This window comes from Haliotis asinina, chromosome 10 (assembly GCF_037392515.1).
Source record: "Haliotis asinina isolate JCU_RB_2024 chromosome 10, JCU_Hal_asi_v2, whole genome shotgun sequence".
NCBI classification, from domain to species: domain Eukaryota; kingdom Metazoa; phylum Mollusca; class Gastropoda; order Lepetellida; family Haliotidae; genus Haliotis; species Haliotis asinina.
Window position 1 is genome coordinate 25,823,435 of NC_090289.1, and position 16,476 is coordinate 25,839,910.

General features: G+C 40.2%; 1 long non-coding RNA gene across 1 annotated transcript in view; it reads left to right on the forward strand.

The window, feature by feature from the left end:
* The window catches only part of LOC137297644 (uncharacterized), a 69,088-nt gene extending 52,896 nt beyond the window's left edge, over positions 1-16,192 (forward strand). Inside the window, exon 4 of the long non-coding RNA XR_010957693.1 lies at positions 15,967-16,192. This is a non-coding gene — a long non-coding RNA (uncharacterized lncRNA). The remainder of the gene's footprint in view (positions 1-15,966) is intronic.
* Positions 16,193-16,476: the final 284 nt, after the last annotated feature.

The following is a 16,476-nucleotide window of genomic DNA, read 5'->3' on the forward strand; positions in this document are numbered from 1 at the left end:
GACGTCGGTAGTTATCTTTTCCACGATGGATTGCGAGTGAAGTCGACATATAATTGCAAGTGAAGCCTCAATTCGACAAGACGGACCCAACAGTACCCGATACTCACGACTACGCCAATGTCACTCGTCAATTATTCGTCAACTATTTGTGATGACTATAGTCGTCAGGCAACTTTTCTTAGGTTTATTACATTTAATAGGTGTCCACTTACCTAATATTCTTTCTATTTGCCAGACTAATCATCTAATCTAATCAATCAAAATTAATATAGTGCCGTGATTCCGCAGAGGAGTACCTCTTTACTCATATGCGTTGTACATGCATATTAAAAAAAACCCAGATACACAGTTTTGCTGTTGGGCTTAATAGATGCCTCGTTTATACAAAAATATATATCATCGTAAATGTACTGAATGTGAAACGCTACTGTGTCTACATTATGCATACCTTTCAAAATACATATATTACAGGGAGTTCATGAGAAAAAACGATATCCTGGGGATGCATGCTGGACACAAAAAGAAGTGCCCTGTAGCCTACAGGCGGATGGAAGTAGCTGTGGCGTATTTGTTCTTATGGTAAAGTGGTTCCTAAAAAACAATAAATACAAAAACAAAAAAGAGCTGCAATACAGAAAACGGCTATAATAAAAACACTCTTGACACATCCATTGAGAAGTCTATCTACAATTCAGTACACATTTAATGAACAGAGTAATATCTTATGTGAAGTGGGCAAACTAAAATGAGTGGAGTCTTGAAACACACCTTGCTTATTTGTCAGTATGCTTCAGAATGCTGTGACGGTACTCATTGGCATGTCGTGTTGTGTATTCCGACAGTGTCACTGCGAGTAGTTCAGGGGAATTGCAGCCGCTACATTTGTGGAGAAAATGAAGGACAATCGAGACACTCTTTGCGACCTACCATTTTGTAGTGATCCCCCCGAAAGGCAAAAGAAACATCAGTGGGTCTTCTGCGGTGGTTGTGACCGTTGGTGCCATTTCGTTTGTGCTGGAATTGAAGAGCAACTGAAAGGCCGATACATGTGTCCACTTTGCTCTATAGTATGAACCCCGTCTTGTTTACATTCGTCACTGGTGAATGACTGGATGTTTTATATACAATGTGTGACTGCAGAAGATTTGTTACTCAGAACGTAGACATACATGTAGTTCTATTATTATTTGGTGCTGGTGCTATTTAAGTGATAACCCTACTGTATGTGATGGTTTTCAAACGCACATCGTGGGCTATATTGTCGCAAATTTCGTTATATCGCGACGCGTTTGCAGACCCTGAAATATGCGAAGGTGTAAACAACGATATACCTTTGCAAATGTTCAAATACAGTAGGGATATCACTGAAATCACACCGTAAACACATCATGAATCTTAAATGACTGGAACTCATTTCACTGTCATTTCACCTGTTTGATATTCTAGCTATGTGAGCGACATTCCACCATTGTGATATTCCACTTGTATGAGTGTCATTGCACCTGTATCGGTGCTGTCCCACTTGCATGAGTGTCATTCCACCTGATGATATTCCACTAGCACGAGCATTCTACCAGTATGAGTGTCGCACCTATATAAGTGTTGTCCCACCTGCATGAGCATCATTCCACTTATATGGGTCTTGTCCTACCTCATGTACCTATGTCGGTGTTGTCACACCTGTATGAGTGTTGTTCTACCTGCATGGGTGTTTTTCCAGCTGCACAGGGGTTGTCCCACCTATATGAGTGTCATTCCGCATATATGTTTGTTGTCCCACCTGTACTGTATTCGTGTCTTCTATTATAATATTGTCATATTGCATAAGTGTATTCCGTTACATGTTAAGACTTATTTGGACTAAAATATGTCACATACTTGTCATTCTGTGTTATAGAGTTTCTCTCTTAATGCACACATGCACCCGCTGCGTTGTAGAGTTTCTCTCCTAATACACACAGGCACCCGCTGCCTTGAAGATTTTATATCCTGAGACTCACGGGTACCCGCTTCCTTGGGTGGTGTATATCCTAACACGCAGATACCCGCATCCTTGTAGACTTAACTCCTCATACACACATGTACCTGTTGCGTTGTAGGTTTATCTCCTAATACACACAAGTACCCGCTGCGTAGTAGAATTTGTCTCCTAATACACACTGATACCCGGTTGATGTAACCGTTGCCTTGGTTACTTATTTCTCCTAAAATAAACAGAGGCATCTGCGGCCTTGTAGAGTTATATCGCCTGATACATTTAGAGATGTCAGCTGCCTAGTATGGTTTTATCTCTTAACACTCGCATTTACCCTGTGTTTGGTAGAGTTTTGTCCCCAAACACACTCAAAGGAAATTGCCTTGTAGATTTTTTTCTCCTAACACAGACATGGGACACGGTGCCTTTCTCCTAAGACATATATAGAGAAACTGTTTTCTAAAGTGTCACGTGCTTTTACAATATGTACATACATTAAATATATAAGCACTTGGGCTGTATGGCCTGTGAGACACTAAAATGACAGAATATCACAGCTTTACAATAAAATAAGAGAAAACAATCACATGGAAGTTATAACCACGTTGACGCACGCATGCACACAATAATGCTCTTCCTCACTCATACACTCTCCCATGCATACACGCAATCAATCATTTACACAGATTAGCAATCGGATAATCACACGCTCACATACACAATCACAAGCTTATTGTGGTTTCAGGGTGGTTTATTCCTTATTACATATTCATTAATTAATTACTTAGTTCCCACCAGGTGTGTACTTTGTCATCTGACATATACAGGGGTAACCGCTGCTTTTTAGCATTTCATCTCCAAACATATGTAACTGCTGACCAGCTGCCTTGCAGAGCTTATTGCCTTTCTATAAGGGAAAATACTACATTTAATACTTACGGAAAATAAATCTTTTGTTGCAGATATCGTATTGTTTGTTACAGATATGCTCAATATATGAGCATGTACAAATATGTTGAAAATAACACTTGTACGAATATTGAATGAACTTAGTTTGTGTTAGATTTTATTTATAAATTTAAAAAATCGCAGCACAAAATATATCTGCATGCAAGATTAGTAATAATTAAATTCATTTCACAAAGTCTTATAAAAAGCCCCGAAAATATATCTACACAGCATTTGTACCATAACTTCAAATTTTAGACAGAAATTTGAGTCGACACTGGTAGTGACGCAAAAAAACTTCAGTATCAATTATTATGCTACCATATATTAAATTAGTTAATTGCAGGGTGAATGGCACCATTATATAAAAGGACCGTCGTGCATATAACAGACTTATATACACGACATTGTCTTGTCGTGTATATAAGAGCATTATATACACGATGTCGTGTATATAGCCACAGCCTCTCCCCGACACGGGATAGATCACGGATAAGAGAAATATTTTGATTGGATAGACTATGAATAGTATCCAATAAAAAACAATGATACATTCACGCACTTGCTATCTCTCGTGTTATTCCGTGTGCAATCGGATTGTATATCACTGAGCTGAATGATTACGTGACCATTGATTGTGTGGGAGTTTATATGTAAATAATAAACATTTGCAACATTTCACTGAATTAGCAGTAAAAGTGATCTCAGATTTTGCAGTAAAATCCAGTTAAAAAGTAAATTCGGACAGTTTGAAATAAGTTCGATTGCATTTCTTCACTTATAGTTTGGAGTGAGTGAGGTTGTTTATTTGAACAGAATTTCTGTTATACCACAGACTGTCTGTTTGGTATGCGATAATAGCTCAGAGTTGGATGGATGCCTTAGTCGCGTGAAACTCATGAATACAGGAATGGTGCCGACATCAAGAATGATGAAACATGATTTGGTGCAACAGGGATTCAAAACCTTATTTCTGGCACGCCTAAATTATAGACCACTCGTGATCCCGAATTAACCATTTAAGTACAATTTAGAATAAGTTAGAAAGAAGAACACAAACAACAAAAAACATCAAAATAATTACCACTAGTTTTCTTATATATAACTAAATTTTCTGTGGAAAACAAATTATTAATTTTAAAGCATCGATAGTGATTTATATTTTTTAGCACGTATGATAGTTAAATTGCGATGTTTTGTGCCTCTGTCTGTTATTTACATCTTATGATCAGAGAAGGAACCTATAAGGTATAAATTGTTCTCTGGCTGTTGTTTCATTTACAGTAACTGCTTCAATCCTGGATCGGTCTCGGAGATTTTACGGGGGCATTTATCAGTTATAGCATCAGTAAAGCCGACATTGCAAATTTGATTTTAGTTTGGATTCAAGCAATATCATATTTGTTTGGATTAACGAAAGCTTGTGATCACCGGAAATACGATGAAGTGCACATTTCCATTCCTTTCACAGCTGCCAGAAAAGGGAAAGTAGAATTATTATTGATTTGTGGATGGTAATGTGAGGAAAGTATGCTACATGTATTTAAAAGTAAACTCTCCACAAGTTCCTCATCGACACTGGTAAAATAAACAATCTGGACATGCTAATCACACTTAAGGGTCAGTGCATCTTTATATATATAGGAGAATCGTACAGAACCACCTTTCACATGTATTTATATTTAGAAAATGGAAACTACACGTATTTTAAGAACATATGATATCATATGTGTGCGTTGTACCCTCACTGAGTGACTGCCATGTGTCTTTAGTCATGTCATCTGGAACCGCCACCTACCCACCACACCCCTACCATCACGTACGCTATTAGATCTAGTTCGATCTCCACGGTGTTTTGAAAGAGTGTATGGGACTGCTGCGCCTCGGGAAATACTGAATTTACAAGAGTCAAAGTACAGTCCTGTACACCCTTTCAAAACACCGTGTGACGAATTTATTACCCAAAAGATCTTTTAAATAAGCTTATCAGTAAACAACAACATTCAACCTTTGTTCGAATGAGACGCAAAACATTTCACCACGATATTTCCTGAACGGCCATAAAGAAAGAGAACTCGGGATGGCTTTCTAGTTAATGATTATGTATGATCGAATTTGAGGTTTTGTCAAACGACAAATCAAATATAGACGCATTTTATTTTTTAATATATTTATTGACCCAAACAAAACAAAAAATATGGCAACAATTTTATTACTCAGTTTATACTCACAAATGTATACGTTGACCTTAAAATTTCGAAGCGATCAGCCGTTTGGCAGCCACATTCCATCTAAGGTCAAGGTCATTCGTACAACCCCCGTGTGTGTGTGACGTGACAAATTTGACGGTGTGTAAGATACGTACACCCTGTGTTTGACTGTACAAGTGTCGCGGAATGGTAGAACCCTCGTAACCTCATGCAAATTTCTCAATGCTCCATACACTTTCTGCAGGGAAAGTGGTGTGTAGTATTATGATACGCGTTTGTTTAGACCACACTGTTCTGCAGGTTGACTGACATGTTATCTTTGGTTAGTTTATAGAGTAACAGTGATAAATCACGACACACTCAGGTCATCAACCATGTCTATTAATAACGCCGCTTGTCATCTCACAATACAATCAGATAACAAATAGTGAAGGCACACGTTAAATATGGTTTAAAACTTTAACTTGACTGTGATTGTTTTTGCGCCAACCCTCGATTATCCAGTTTAAGCTACACCAATCCCATTACGACAGAGTAGTATACATATGTATATGTACATAATGGAGATATGACACACTTCATAACGGAGGCTGACGCCATGCTGACTTTTCTGATATCAAATTCTGGTTGTAAATGGCATACCTAACGCTCGGATTGTGTTACGTGAATAATTAGCAATAGAATAATTAATCAGATGCTGTTTCTTAAGGACCTTTCAAACTTGTTTCTAAAGTAATTTTGCTGACATAGTTAACTCACAATGTGAGTAGTTGTCGTTTGTTGAAAGATCTAAAGACTCCATGACTTATGTAAACAAATCAACCTTGTATGTTTTAAAAACAAGTGAATGATTTTTAGTTCGATCTAACTTGAATATGGCTATGTTAGCATTACATCGATCTCTCATGTCTTGACGATCAGTCTGAGTGTGGAAATCGATGACTGTCTTTCAACATATAGTTAAAATCAGTTGGCATTTTTAGCCCGACACCAATATACAAATCGATTATTGCCCGTGTGACGTAACTTATCTGTAGAAATAGACTAGCTTTGGTCCGGCTGACGTAGCAGTTCTGTAGAAGTGGACCAACTACTAGTAACTTTGGTCCAGCTGACGTAACTTGTCTATATAAATGGACTAGCTTTAATTTGGTCCATCTGACGTAACCTGTCCGTAGAGGTGAACTGGCTTTCGTCCAGCTGACGTAACTTGACTGTATAAATGGACTAGCTTTGGTCCATCTGACGTAACCTGTCCGTTGAGGTGGACAGGCTTTTGCCCAGCTGACGTAGCTTGTCTGTAGCAGTGGACTATGTTTGGTGCAGCTGATGTAACTTGTCTGTAAAAGTGGACTGGGTTTGGTCCATCTGACGTAACAAGTCCGTGGGAGTGCACTAGCTTTGGTTCAGTTGACGTAAACGTCTGTAAGCGTGGTCTAGCTCTGGTCCAATCGACGTGACGAGTCTGTAAGCGTGGTCTAGCTCTGGTCCAATCGACGTGACGAGTCTGTAGGAACATACTAACGCGTCTGATATTCACTTGTCTGATTTCAGTAGTCTATAACTGTTGACTGATTAGAAGTCAAGCTGATATACAACATATAGACACCAATCGACAACTGGTCATGGTCCAACCGATTTAAGTGGCCTTAAGACATTCCAAACAAGATGGCAGAGATCTAATGGATGCACTCCACGCTACACCACCACGAGGTCGATACACCACCTGTGTCACCACCTGTGTTTCTACAGTGAAGGGCTTCGAGGTCGTTGCACCAACTGCTGTTGTTGAGTTTGTTGACTAACGAGGTCCAGGCGGCATCTCAAGGGGCCTGTTCACACTAACATTGTACAGGCTATGCTGTTCGACGTTCCAGCTCCCCTGTTGTTACTAGAAAACTAATGGCAGCAGTTTCTCATGGTGCGTAAGTTCATGTTTGCTCCACACAGAATTGAAACCCCCCACACACTTTATTTTTTTTATATTCCATTGCTATTATGCTGACTTCCTGTAACACGAAGTCCTGTCTCAAGCTATTATATATTCAACTATGAGTGAGTGGGTGGGTGGGTGAGTGAGTGAGTGAGAAAGTGGGTGAGTGAGTGAGTGGGTGAGTGAGTAAGTGGGTGGGTGGGCGAGTGAGTAAGTGAGTGAGTGGGCGTGTGGGCGTGTGGGCGTGTGGGCGTGTGGGCGAGTGATTAAAAGTATGGTCTTAACTGCTTTTAGCAATATGAAAACAATATCACGGCGGGGGATACCAAATAGGGCTAGGGGCATCACACATTGTACAAATGTTGGAAACAAAACTCTGATCTTGAGCAAACGCTTAAACCACTAGGCTCCTATCCCGCTCTTCAGCTGACGTAATCCAAGTGTATAAACAAACCATATTTAACACAACAATATCAAATATTTTTATAAGCAAATCGGTATTCAAAGGATCAGATATGATTCATTCCAGCGTGATGGTTTCAATCACTGGATGTCGGGCTCGAACTCGGACATGTACAGACGACTGCCATCACCCAGAAGCTTACCTAGGCACAACAAACGACCAAAGTAACAAATGACCAGTGAAAACAGCAAGGGATTAGACAAAATAGACGGTAGTAGACAGTAAAAGTATGGGCAAAATGCGTTACTCTTTGGATAGGAACGTTCGTTTTTCAGTAAATGCACAATAAATCATTTTCCAAAAGTACTACACATCAAGAGTATCTCATATCGTTATGGGGCATGTGTCTACAAAGGTTAGCAACATTCGAACAGCTTAGCGGCTTGTCAAATCTTAAACGAATGAAGTCAGTTAACCAGATATAGCTGTATCATAATCAAGCACCCCTTCAACCTTTCACCCACTATCTCCGACCACCCGCTGTGACACTGTGACTAGCTCGGTTGCGCTGCGCTATGGGTCTCTTCTGACAGCTGCAGCTGCTGAATTAATTATTATCGCATTTGTGCTTACATTTTACAGATTAGGTAATATAAACACAGTTGACATTTGCTTTGACGACGGCCCCTCGGGGAGCTCTACTCGCACAGCTCGGTATACAGTCCTTACTGCGACAAAGAGTGTCAGGGTGGAAGGATATCAAAGCAGAAACATACGTTAAGGGGCACAATAGTGCAGTAGTAAGGCGTCTGCCCATCACGCCGAAGTACCGGGGCTCGGTCCCCGGTAGAGACACTTAGGTTCGGGTTCCGAGGTGGGCACATCTGCGTAGTACCCTTGGATACTCAGATACTCAGATCCACATTGTCTCAGTTCACCCGGTTGTAAAATGGGTACCCGTGAGAATGTGCTGGAAGTGTGAGTGTTTAGTTTATTGCGGCCAGCAGGACACATGGTTGTATGGTCCCCAGGGAGTTGAAAACAGGTATCTGAAGGTACGACAGTGTCCTGTGAGTTGGGATGGTAATATAAATTTTACGTAGCACCATGAGCAATGTGCCTGGATATAAGCGCCATATCAGCGGGCAGATATATTAGAAATTAATATATGGAAAACGGTTTTTGGTGGTTGTCAAAACATAGATACAAACTGAATAAAACTGATACTTTAATAAGGTTAGATCAGAAGTATTACATGGATACAGTCTAAATCTCAGTGATCTCTATACGTTGTGTATAGTGAGTCAGGGAGTAAATATTTAACGTCAATAGTTCAACCATATCGTGACGAGAGCCCTTAATAGTGAATTTTTTTATGTTAAAAAGTCTGTCAACGAAGGCCAGTAAAACAACTAGATTATAACTGACAGATATTTAAAACTAGTAATTGAATCTAAAACAGTTTAACAGTAGAGGTCAATACAATATAAAATCGGTCTATAGATCGCCAACAAAGTAGATGAACATACCATGGTACTTGGGGACTTACAATACCTTTGCTACCTGCATGGATCCTAGTTGGATTTACACTATACCTTAGCGGCTGGCGATTATAAGAAGTTTTAATAGCTAAAATGAAAATAACAAAAATAATAAGTTTAAAAATCCTGGTAAGTTTACATTGATTTTGAACGTTTTGGGACTTACGTACCATCTCAGGAGGAAAACAATTTTACAATACTTCAACCCCCTTTGAGGGTACAGCCACCAACAATTCAAGTTCCTAATTTAAACTACCGATCATAAAAAACGTCTCTCTTCAGAACATATTAATCAAAATTCATCTATGAAATCAATTTATAAATAAATATATAAATGAGAACTAACAGTGATAAAAAGATCCTTAACAGTTTTGTCATTGAAATATGTATCCCCTGTGATGGAAAATTCAACACAGTCAAGCAGGATATGCTTGAACGTGACTGTCTCATCACAAGGGATACAAAACGGGGGATCTTCACCTTTTAACAGGTATGCATGTGTATATCTTGCGTGGCCAATACGGCATCGTGGCATGATGACCTATTTAAAGTAGGCATAACCAATGTAGGGTATAAAATTTCATGTAGTTTATTTATACCTACTTGGCTGTCCCACTTCTCCTTCGTCAGATCCCGGGTATAAGCTCCAATGCTAGCTTTGTACTCAGAATAAGGAATATGAAATGGTGTTACAGATTTGTTGAGTGCTGCCTTGGCAGCAAGATCGGCCACTGTATTCCCAGAAATGCCAACGTGACTGGGTAAACAACTACCCAGTAGTTGGCCAGTAACAAGATCACTATACATGGGACGCAATAATTTCTATTAAAAGTCGATGTTTATGTGGTATGTTTCTAACCGCCTGGAGACAAGAAGGAGAGTCTGAATAGATTATGTATTGTTTATGTTTAGAGTGTCTTTGAATATATTAAAGAGCCGTTAATATGGCGTTTTCTTTAGCTGTGAAAATAGCACTACTATCCGGTAATCTAGAAGATATTATTGGATCCAATGGCAGTGGCACAAGCTACTGCGCCATAATTCTTGGACCCGTCTGTAAATTAGAATTTGTAATTGTTATATTTGGTTTTCATTGGCATTTGAACTTCTGATCATAGTTATCTGGTGTGGCTTTTACTTGATGACATTCTTGTTTATATTGTAAGTCATTTGTTTCTGATTTTTTAAAATGTAGTTAATGTTAGGTCAGCCTGTGGCCGAACCATTTGCCAAGGAGGAGAATAAAGAAGACGGGAAGGAGCTATTTTTTCCAACTCAGTGCCCGCAGCAGCAATACATGGCTTAAATCTGAGCCCAAGGGGCGGAACAAGAGAAGACCTTTTGCTACACAAAATTAATCTTCATAGAGAGGATTGAAGAGTTATATGCAGTTATACGCAGGGTTAGATTCGTTTGAGTATAGTTTTGTGATTTATTGTAAAGATGTTATTTTTATAAAGGATGGTTAATTTTTGCCTCACGTTGCTTGTTTTTGAGAGGGCGACAACGCGACAATGTCCCTTCTCGCATTCCATACAGTACTTCAATGATAACGGTGTTAGCAGCTGCACCGAAACGTCACGCATTTAAGCAAACTGTACAACTATCTTCGTTGTGCATCCCATCTGCTTGTTGAACTGCAAGGTGGCGATCTTGATGTACTTGAGGTGATCAGTAGTATTATATGTTTTTGGGTGTGCTTTATGGTAGTGTCCGGTATGGTAGAACGGAACATGAACTAGTGCTCATTTAACTCTTCTGGATCCCAACCGACACAGGGTTTGTAACACTACGACTTTAGTAACTAGATGGTAAACTATTAAGCTATGTCACAATTACCAATTGTGTGGATCGGGGCCCATGTTGATTGTGATACAAGATTGATGTCCTAAGATAAAGAAGCCAGTGATTCCTGGATGGTTGTACTCTGACCATCACCATACAGACCAGACCCACAATGATCTACCGTAATGACTTCTACTAAACCAACCCTTCGTTGCCAATCATCTGTTGGCTGTATCGTGAACACGACTCATCTTGACTTTCATGGCACCCATTCTTCTCATCGTCATCGTAAGTATGATGACTAGTAGTCTGACTAGGTGCAGACATATATACATAGCCCAGCTAGGAACTGACAAACACAGTAACATTTAATGTTTGACAGGCCATTTTACAATAAAATATCATTCAGGATATTTCACAACACAGTACCTGAACAGCTGCGTCAGAGTGGAACCAACGTGGAACCTCATTTCGTTGTGTGTAGCCTTCATTCGTGGCATGAGGGTCACGGTTCGTCTGTTTTTATTCAAAACTGAATATGTTGTTGAACCCCTGAGGTTGATCTTGACGAGTGTCGTAATCACTGAGGTTGCCCTGACGTGTAAATGTAACCACTGAGGTTGTCCTTGAGTATAGTGTAAAGAGATTTTTTTCATCTGCCCACGACAATCATTCATGCATTTATCACACATCAATGATAATCCATTTAACGGTGATTCAGTCATATTCATGTGGCAAATCTGTGTGGACATGGACCGGAGTATATATGATCTGTGTGTTTTGAAAAGCCCTACCATACCTACAAAATCATTGTATGTGTTTCTGTAGACATGCAAGTATTTCTGTAGTATTGCAACATCTACATCAATGAACCCCCACATAGGTATTGAGGTTCATGTCAAGGTTATGTTTCTTTGTATGATTACTTAAACTCTTCGGGTGCACCCTACATTGACTAGGCATGCAGCGAATACATGTACTCGTCATAGAGTAAATATAAAGTTTCAATAAACCGTTCTCTGTTCTTGGGACTTGCTAACTACAGAATCATTTGATTTCGTTGTTGATAAGCGCGCATTGATCCTCCTCAACTAAACATTGCTCAGAGATGGCGACCATTGTCATCTGCAGTAGAAACTGAGTCAAATTATGGTCATGTTTGCTTCTCTGAATAAATTACAGTGTTTTGTTTAGATTTCAAATTCTGTTATTGTTTTAGAGCCAGTGATCCAGACAGTGCGTTAATTTGAGTTTATGAAGCAATCCGAAAAAGACCGAAAAAGAGTCCGAGTTGGACAGTGTGTACTGTAAACGAAAAGGAAATTAAACGTGAAGACAATAATGGTGGGGAGGTCACGGACGGATTACTATTATGGGGCTAATTGCACTTGTGTGACTAAAAATAAAAGAGAAACTCTCAACGGAGAGAGACCAAAATGTACACCTTGTTAGATATGTACACAGCTCACTGACTGTTTCCCGTGTCAAGCAGTCCAACAGTCCAGGTGTCGTTTAACCCTATCGTTTGGCTCTTTGGCTGCAGCCTTCGGTCACTTCAGTGACACTTGCTCTCGGAACAAAATGGAGAGTTCCATTTACGGATCAGTGCAGCGATTGAAAACAGACAACATAGAAACAGCAAACAACACCTACACAGGTAAGGTTCTTGAAGTTTTCATAAACTTTAAACAAGATATTCATCTCACTGAGCGATTACATGATTTAATGTTATATGTGTCATACACATTTCAAAATGGTCGATAGGAGAGCCTCCGTGCCCCATATACACACGTGGAAAGAAGTATCACAACACCCTTATTTTTCATAGTGAAATAACCATAGTAAAGGAATATGTCTACGACTCAATTTAAGCTACCGGATACATTGACACTCAGCTATGGAATAACAAACACGTAAATGTAAACGTGGAAAGAAGTATCGAAACACCTTTATTTGTTTCATAGTAAACTAACCATACCAAATGAATAGGTCTAAGACTCAACTTAAGGTACCGGGTATATGGACTCTCAGGGAATTATAAAAAGAACGAAAAACCGTAGTTTATTTATAGCTGTATACATGACAAATGAATTGACACATTTTCTGGTCCTGGTAAGGGAAGTTGTATGACAACAAGTGCGGTCATCTTACAGATTTTAGCATATATTACCCAGCTAGTCACATAGTCATCAAACACAGAGAACAATGTCAACACATGGTATAACGTCTTTCAACTGTAATAGCGTGTACAGACCTTACGTTGAATTTGACGTTGAGGCATTGCGTTTGATTCCTGATTGATCATACACTGGAACACCTCTCAGGGTATTCGGCAAGCCATAACGTCAGAACACATGGTATAACGTCTTTCAACTGTAATAGCGTGTACAGACCTTACGTTGAATTTGACGTTGAGGCATTGCGTTTGATTCCTGATTGATCATACACTGGAACACCTCTCAGGGTATTCGGCAAGCCATAACGTCAGAACACATGGTATAACGTCTTTCAACTGTAATAGCGTGTACAGGCCTTACGTTGAATTTGACGTTGAGGCATTGCGTTTGATTCCTGATTGATCATACACTGGAACACCTCTCAGGGTATTCGGCAAGCCATAACGTCAGAACACATGGTATAACGTCTTTCAACTGTAATAGCGTGTACAGACCTTACGTTGAATTTGACGTTGAGGCATTGCGTTTGATTCCTGATTGATCATACACTGGAACACCTCTCAGGGTATTCGGCAAGCCATAACGTCAGAACACATGGTATAACGTCTTTCAACTGTAATAGCGTGTACAGGCCTTACGTTGAATTTGACGTTGAGGCATTGCGTTTGATTCCTGATTGATCATACACTGGAACACCTCTCAGGGTATTCGGCAAGCCATAACGTCAGAACACATGGTATAACGTCTTTCAACTGTAATAGCGTGTACAGACCTTACGTTGAATTTGACGTTGAGGCATTGCGTTTGATTCCTGATTGATCATACACTGGAACACCTCTCAGGGTATTCGGCAAGCCATAACGTCAGAACACATGGTATAACGTCTTTCAACTGTAATAGCGTGTACAGACCTTACGTTGAATTTGACGTTGAGGCATTGCGTTTGATTCCTGATTGATCATACACTGGAACACCTCTCAGGGTATTCGGCAAGCCATAACGTCAGAACACATGGTATAACGTCTTTCAACTGTAATAGCGTGTACAGACCTTACGTTGAATTTGACGTTGAGGCATTGCGTTTGATTCCTGATTGATCATACACTGGAACACCTCTCAGGGTATTCGGCAAGCCATAACGTCAGAACACATGGTATAACGTCTTTCAACTGTAATAGCGTGTACAGACCTTACGTTGAATTTGACGTTGAGGCATTGCGTTTGATTCTTGATTGATCATATACTGGATCACCTCTCAGGGTATTCGGCAAGCCATAACGTCAGAAACATGTTCCATGGGATTGATATCTTGACTCCTGACGGGGCGAGGGGTTTCTACTGAGTTTTGATGTGCGAAATCACCACCTGTGCCAGCACGATGTGGGCTTCTATTGTCATCCATGAAGACTGGCCGTGTGTTCAAGGGGTTGTCAACAAAAAGGAAATTTTTGAGCTGTCAGTTGAGGAGGGAGTCATATTTACTTTTCAAAGGCTAATCTATTGATTTCTCAAGTCACTGCGCTGTAATGTCAGTTTACGTAAGGTTAAAAAAACATGATGATACGGAATGGCATACTAGTTGAGATTTTCCCCCTTTCTGTACACAAGTTGTTCCAATCTGCTACTTCGGATTACCCGGGTACATTATTCTAGGTTATCACGTGAGCGTGTTTAGGGATGGTTAATATTCTGCAGTAGGAATGACATGCATAGTATCTAGCGAGTCCAACACTAACTTAACGGAGTCGGGGTAGAATAAGGGTGAAGACTTTTTATGGATGTACAATTTCTGTATTCTGTAAAGACAATATAACGCACTGTATAAAAACCCGATTATTAAATGGTTACAATATAATAAAAGTGGGATGTGTTGCTGTGTTGGCAGTGTATGGCAGTGCATGGCAGTGTATTGCAAAAACAAGCATTCATACACGGCGATTAAGCCGGGCACATACGACTTCCATGGACAGAAACAGTTCTTCTTGAGTTCACAATTTTTTAAAACAAAACAAAAGCAAGTACAATTGGATCTGCTGTGCAGATTACGTTTTTATTGTCATCATTCCCAACAATAACAAATTCTCGAACATAAACACCAACATTGTTGCCGCATAATGTGTGTCTAAATCTTTTCCCTTGTTCAAACTTAAGATTTGAACAAGGCCACTGGTAACTGAAGCCCGACACGTAAAACCAGAGATAAAAAAGAACTTTTTTGAGAAAAAAAAACCCACTCTGGAAACCGTGTTCCCCCAACGTATCCAACACTACCTATTCTGCTAGAGGGTTTACAATAGTAGACACACATAGTACATTGTCACAAAATCTACGAACATCCGTGGCAGTCGTCCTGGTCCAAAAGTCCTTGATCCACTTCTGTCCATGGAATGTCTTCTTGGCAGTCATCCTGTCTCTGGGGGACTCCAGGGTCCATTTCCGACCCCTGGACGATGGCATCCACGCTCCTAACAGTAAAGTGACTATACGTTACATCATTGGCACGTACTGTGCGTATCAATGCAAGATATATGCATACACGTGAAAAACGTTCAAACATGAAACTCAAGTTGTAACTTTGCAGTAGACGTCATGGTAAACAAGGATGCCTTGCATTTAATATTTCTTTAACAGATTGTTTGAAAGAAACAGCTGCTTGCGTATGCGACACTTCCACTACGAAAGGCAAAGAACACTTGACATAATTTATGCTTCCCACACAGATTATGACTTCGTGAGTGTAGTGTTTACACAGCTTTTAGCAATATTCCAGCTATATCACAGCTATATCACAGCGGGAAACAACAAATATAGGCTTCACAGAACGTACCCATATGGGAAATTGAATTAAGGGTGTTTGGAGCGTCACGAGCGAACGCTTTAACCATTCAGTTATTCGACGCTCCCCGCAGATAGAAATGCAAAACAAATATGTCGGGTCATGAAAAACAATATTTATTCTAAATATTAAACTGAAATATTGAAATACTTTACCAGCAGGTGGTCGCGCAGTCGTCCAGTACACTGATCCTCCAAGTGACCAATCGGGACTTGCTTTGTCTGGAAACTACCTACTGAAGGACGGAATGGTGGGTTAACACTAAGTTATGCCATCTATAGATAGCATCATGCAGGGCATGCACGACGGGGGGCCTATCTACTCTACCACCTAAATCTACCAGTCAAGTGCAGTCAGCATTGGGCCTACTGGGGATGCTGAAAAGACTGGGGCCACAAAGTGTGCCAACCCTAAACTAGCTGGGTTGCTGTAACAACCAACCTGACTGTACAATCAGGCCCTAGCACCGAACCTACTCCATGTACAGTCGGCGGGGGCTACGCGGAGAGCGGACGTACTATGGAGCCACCATCAGACAAAAGCTCATCCCATAGGTCTCTCGGAAAGGCAGTGTAGAAGGAGACGGAGGGACACAACACCAAATCCAGAATGTGCCAGGGTTCCTGCGTCTGAAAGAAATGACTCATGCATAAGTATCAGGAATGACA